Source organism: Trachinotus anak, unplaced genomic scaffold (genome assembly GCF_046630095.1).
Source record: "Trachinotus anak isolate AG129_WGS33_773 ecotype Australia unplaced genomic scaffold, CSIRO_AGI_Tana_v1 ptg000008l, whole genome shotgun sequence".
NCBI lineage: Eukaryota > Metazoa > Chordata > Actinopteri > Carangiformes > Carangidae > Trachinotus > Trachinotus anak.
In genome coordinates, this window is record NW_027273859.1 from 1,805,690 (window position 1) to 1,811,772 (window position 6,083).

At 42.4% G+C, this 6,083-nt stretch overlaps 1 long non-coding RNA gene across 1 annotated transcript; it reads right to left on the bottom strand.

Moving 5' to 3' along the window:
- Positions 1-2,718: 2,718 nt before the first annotated feature.
- Positions 2,719-4,662, bottom strand: LOC139624780 (uncharacterized). Its single transcript, XR_011691744.1, has 3 exons — positions 4,219-4,662; positions 3,962-4,057; positions 2,719-3,379 (listed from the first exon to the last, which is right to left on the bottom strand). It is a non-coding gene; the product is annotated as an uncharacterized lncRNA (long non-coding RNA).
- Between the last annotated feature and the right edge of the window lie 1,421 nt (positions 4,663-6,083).

Here is a 6,083-nt window from a genome sequence, read left to right on the forward strand (position 1 = left end):
AAGCTGTTGGGGGAAAGTGTCGCCGGCGGCGCCTCATTTAACGGTGCCTCAGAGACGCCCAGTGGGAATGCTTTAAACAACCTGGCATCCCGCTGCTCGGCAACCTGGGAAAGGAGACGGTTCCGAGCCCAGCAGGTTCGTCACCTCCCCAATCTTTAAAGGTAATTATCAGAGGAGACACCTGTGTTTTATTCCATTCAAACGATGAAGATGAAGTGAGGATGAAGGAGACAGTCTGAGAGGAGCCTGAAAGGAAGAATCCCCCTCTTCCTCTCTCGTGTCAGTAAATTTTAATGTACCTGTTGGTGATCACACTTCCCTTCATCCTGCTTGGACGGCTTCAGTTAGTGATTTTCTACATTTCCCAGAATGCCCTCTGGCCACACCTCTTGATTTTTGTCAAATCAAGACGTGGAAAATTGTTACAACATTCTTAACAAATAGTATCTAACATGTAAAGCAACCTCAGTTTATGTTTTTCTGACAAGAAGTCTCTTGTGGGGGAGAGCAACACAATGGCAACAAACTCAACTGTATCAGAAACGCAAAGCTTCTTAGGGTGTGAGGCTGTGGCGATATCCAAAATTTAATATTTCAACACAGTCCAGCCCAAATATCATGATATATGGTATTATAATACAATTATATCCTTGTGTTTTATGTCTCAGGTGTAGGTGATGCTGCTGCTAAGCAGCAGTTAAAGTTTTATTTGTCACATGCCAAAGTACAATGTACAGTAAGCAAAGCAGTGAGATGAGAGCCGGACTCAAAAAAATGAAATATTATGAAAAATATCACATATAGCAGAGATATCATGTTATTCAATATCATACCATGCCGAGCCGAGCTGGGGCTAATTTGTAGGTGAACCGTGTTCACCAGGCTCACTTAGTCTCTTATGAGACTGATGTGCCGATGTATATTAAACAGGACTAATCCATAGATTTCTCCATGTGTGATCAGTGCACAGTGGCAGCTGTAGAAAAAAAAATTTTTTGATTCACTTCCAGTGTGTATGTGCTAGAAATATTACAGTGTTATATCCTTTACATTTAGTAAGTAAGTAAATAAGTTAATTAATAATAAATTAATAAACTCTCCACCCTGAAAACACACAACCAACAATGTTTAAGTGTTTTATGATGGATTTTAACCTGAAGGAAAGGTGAAAATTTGTTGATCAGTGTCATGCATGAATTGCTGTGTGATTTTGCACTTGAGAGCTGTTAACTATTTAGATGGATCCTCCATGCATTTACACTGTGTGTTGTTACTAAATTAAAGTAGGGCTCCAACTAACAATTATTATTATTGCTGATTAAATATGTTATCAATTAATCAGTTGCTTGTTTGGTCAGGAAATAATGAAAATCATCCATTATGTTGCTCAAGATGATGTTTAAAAATTACCTGCTTTGATGAACCAGCAGTCCTGACACTAAAGATATAAAGTGTAGGGGCCACAGTGGAAGCTCACCTGGTTCAGTGCGCACCATCTCTCTCCCCGTTAGAAAATAAATAAATAAATTAACAAAAAACATATTGCTTAAGACAAAGAAATGTGTCTTAAGCAATCCAAGCAAAGCAGCAAATTCTCACAGTAAAGAGTAAGAAGATGAAGCTTTTGTTTGGTGTTTGTGCTTGAAAATGTTTGCTGATTGGTTTCAAAATCAACATCTGAAGAAGAACAATGAACCAACATGGAGTTTTCTGCAAAGGACACAGTGAGTTTTGTTATGTTTGTATTAAAATGAATGCAGCTCCTGGGGAAATACTCTCTGGTCTCAGATGTCCCACAGCCCATGAACGCATCAACAAGGAAGCGTTTCCACTTGCGGGTTACTGGAGTGATGCAGTGATGACATAACTTTGATGAAATAATTGAAATGTACCAAATGTTCTCTGTGATGAATTAAAGAATTAGACACACACACACACACACACACACAAACAGAACGAATGCTCCTTTAACTTTCTTCTTCTTCTTCTGTCCTTCATGTGTTTGCCATCAAGCAGCTTTCCTGCCTCACTGCTGATAGTGATATGAAGCATCCGTGGTACTGTAGTGATGTGATGTTCCAAGTTTACACTTTCCAGCTGTCATTACTGCTGTGTCTGTGAGTGTGTGTGTGTGTGTGTGTGTGTGTGTGCGTGTGTGTGTGTGCGTGTGTGTTGCAGAGTGCGGTTCATGCTCCTCCAGAGAGCTGGGAGTTGATGCCCACACTGTGGCAGTACAGAGATGGAGGAGCTGGCTTGTCCAGAGTTGATGTCTCTTGAAGGCGTTTTGTTGTTGCTCACCCCTGCACCCGAGGGACCATTAAGCTGAAAATAATTGGCTCTGAATCTCCTCCCTTCATCGATCCTTTAGAGTCAGTGAACTCTCTGAGACACAAGCGCCGGCGTATTCAGAGATGGAGAAAGAAATATACACACACTCACACACTCTCGCACACACACACACAAACAGAGAGCCAGAGAGGGAAGAGTGTGTGAGAGAAAAGGGAAAGAAAAAGGCAGGCACAAGAGGGTTTAAACACCAGCAGTCAGCAGCTCAATATGAGGAAGCACATGGCCTTAGAATAGCAGTCACTGGTTCTCAGCGGAGGTTAAATCAAGTGAATTTCTTCATCTCTTTTTCATCTTTTTCTTTTTCTTTTTTTGGAACGGAGCAGGAACAGTGGCCCTAACACTCCTGGACCACCATTTATCTCCGGTGACACTCACACTGGCCCCACATCTCCTCCATCACCGGAGGAGCACAGGCCGGCTGGCGACCAACAGAGGGAGCCCATGCTATTCCGCAGACATGGAGCGGGGATGAGGAGAGCCATGTATCTCACACACATCTGAGCAAGTCATTACACACTGCATAGAATCTGAACATCGTCTTCACATTGAGCCACTACTAATGGACTCAACCAATATCACACACTATGTTATGTTAGATCTGATTTACAGTGCAGTTTTATTAGATTTTTACCTGAGAACATAAAGATACTGTGATTAACAATACACATGAAGCAGCATTCACTGATTTTTATCCACTTTGAGACGATAGAACTAGCTGAAAAAAAACTATATGGACACATTATCACCTTGTTAAGCCATTACAGACTGACTAATATGTTAGCAAGCAGTTGCTATTTCCACACATTGTGTTTAGGTGCACCTGATAAATAGAAGCCCAATATTCACCATCAGCTCTGGTTTAGTTTCTCCAACTCCTGAGTCTGCTGTGTGGTGCTGGGCAGGTGGTAGACAGTCGGTTCATCAGATCACTTGTGAGGCCACATCAACAAAACAATGAACCAGAGGAGGCTAAAAAGCTCCATGGTGCTGAGGAGGAACTGGAGGGTGATGATCCTCTGTAGGTTTGATGCTACAAGTGACACATTCCACATTACACACAGTGAGTTCATGAAATGTAAATATAAAACATTAATGAATGCAGCAAATAGCCACCTGACATTATCATGATTTATTATTATTAACTTAACTGATTTGAGCGAAACTCTGTGCAATGCAATATTTTTTTGGCCACTGAGTGGCAGTGTAACCAGCTGCAAACACACAATTCATTTATTATTAGCTTATGAAGTTTTTATAGCAAATATGTTAACCAACAGTTGCATATTTAGACAAATCAAGGACTGCAGCCGCACGAACCATGCAGGCTGGCTCCTGTCTCATTGGTGTGTGAGAACCTTGACCATGGATGAATCACAAGAACTGAAAGATGGTGCCTCACTCACTTGAATGAAATGTGCTCATCTGGTGCATACGACAAATAAAGTTTTTCTTATGCGACCCACTGGACCCACCAGTAAGTTCCTGCTCAGCCCTCAGACTTTACACAATGATGACATCATGAAAATAAAAATCTCTTTTCTAGGTTTTGGGATTATTTTTAAATATAAAACCTCCATGGATTAAAAATTCATAACAGAGAGGAATAACTGACCTTGTTACAGTCCTGTCAACTGTTTCTCAGATGTCTCTTTTATAATGGTGGTGGTGTTTCATTAGAGGTCAGGCTGAGTGGTGGTGCTGTATCCAACTGTTTTAATACATGACCTCCAACCAATCAGTTCCTTTTCCACCTCCTTCCAAAACACACTAATAATCAGATGAGCAACTTATTTATGAAAAGCAGAACATAAAAACAAGCACAACCCATCAACCCAGTTACTATGTAGAGAGTAACAATAAAAGTTTTACCTAAAAACCATCATCTCTGCTCATCCTTCTTCCATCTTCTACAGCAGGCTGCCTGTGTCAGCCGCACCTACTACAGCGTCAGACAGCAGCATCATGCACAGCGGCACGGCTAATTGTTGTGTAGTGTTGCTGTGCAGAATCAAGCAGCAACCTCCAGGGCTGAAAAATGAAGAAATAAAGTCAACAGTGAGGAGCTAAAGGCTGCAGTTCCTCTAATGACCACTAGAGTCTGGCTCCAACTGTGAGTCAGTCCCCATAGACTCCCATGTTCAAATGTCCAACTTTACAGTAGAAATAAAACTGTTCTGGTCTCTCGAGCTAATTTCCTCCATCATGACAACTGTATGGGCTGAATTTTATGAATTCACCTGTTTACATTTTATCAAGGAATTAAGTTATGGAGAATTGAGGGCGTGGCTGGTTTGAGTGACAGGTGGGTGAGCACATGCTTGCTACAAATCGGCATGCACTGGCGCCTCGGCTCCAAACACGCCTCACCTTTTTGTCCTTTTTCGGATTAGCTGGGAGTTAGGGGGAGTCAGACACCACCAAGATGACGATGGTGGAACAGCTCACTTTTCAGTCCTGAACCTGAAACTTCACAGAGGATGCATCCATCTTTATTTACAGTCTATGTGCAGAACGCACACAGAGCAACATTACACTGGCTGAATGTAAGTTAAACATTAAGCTCTGGTTTGGTCTCCACCAACTCTGGACAGAAATATCTGGCACCTCAGCTGCTAAATGTTCGCCAGCTAAATGCTGACTTCACGTGCTGCTTGGTGCTGGGTTGGTAGGCTGCAGTAGGTTTACTGTACATAAGCTGCTTTCTGCTGAATACAGCTGTTTGCTGACTGAAATGTGGAATCTAAGATGAGATATGATGGTATTTTATAGATGCCACATAGGGAAGTGTTTGCAAACTGAAACAAGCTCCCATAGTTGTTATAAATCAGAGTTAAGGGTTTTTGCAGTGTTGGGTTATATCTGTTATATTGTTGGAATTGTTGGAACAAAGTTTCAAACAAGGGGTTGGATTAGCAGCCATGGCGTGCATTCATCTTCAATTACCTCTTTCAATCTTCATGTAGTCAGGTCGGGATTTAATTAAACCTATATCAATCTGTCTTCTTTATTTGTGTGGTTGCTGGAGGAGCTGGAGGAATCCAGCGCTCCTGTCATCAATACAGGCGGATGAAGGCCACTCTCGGTGAAGAATTGATGGCCACTGAGGACACAACAGGGGGTGTTCATCTTCAGTATCACTCATCCCCTCCCTGGCCTTTACAATGCAGAGTAGTTCATCACCATGAATGTGCAATATATTTACATACCCTGTCCATCCATAACGTGACACTGGGGTAATTAGATCTCTTCATATTCATATTTCAGAGATGACATGAATAATAATCCCGTGTCCCCACCACTGAAAATAGGTCAGGGATAATTGAATTTGTTTATCGTATTTTCTCCCATTAAGAGTAATCAGATAAGTAGTGGGGTACAGCCCTGTGACAGAGTCCTCCACCACTGATGAACCATCACATTAATTGAAGCTAATGGGCAGAGCGGAGTGAGCGCGATGGCAGAGGAGAGAATGAAGGAGGGAGGCAGCATGGATGAGTGCATTGCACGGCAAAGGGAGGACTGAGTTTGTCCCCCTTGTTCTTCCAGGCCGGGACAGGAGGGCTGTGTGTGAACCAGACCAAGCTGGATAAGCAAACACAGAAACTCCTTGCATGAAATATTTACTGGGACTGACTGCTCACGAGCTCCCTGCAGAGGGTCACGGCTGTGGGAACAGTTCAGTCTGAGCTCAAACGCAGTGCAGTCGTCCACAGAACAATAACTGTTCCTGGCAT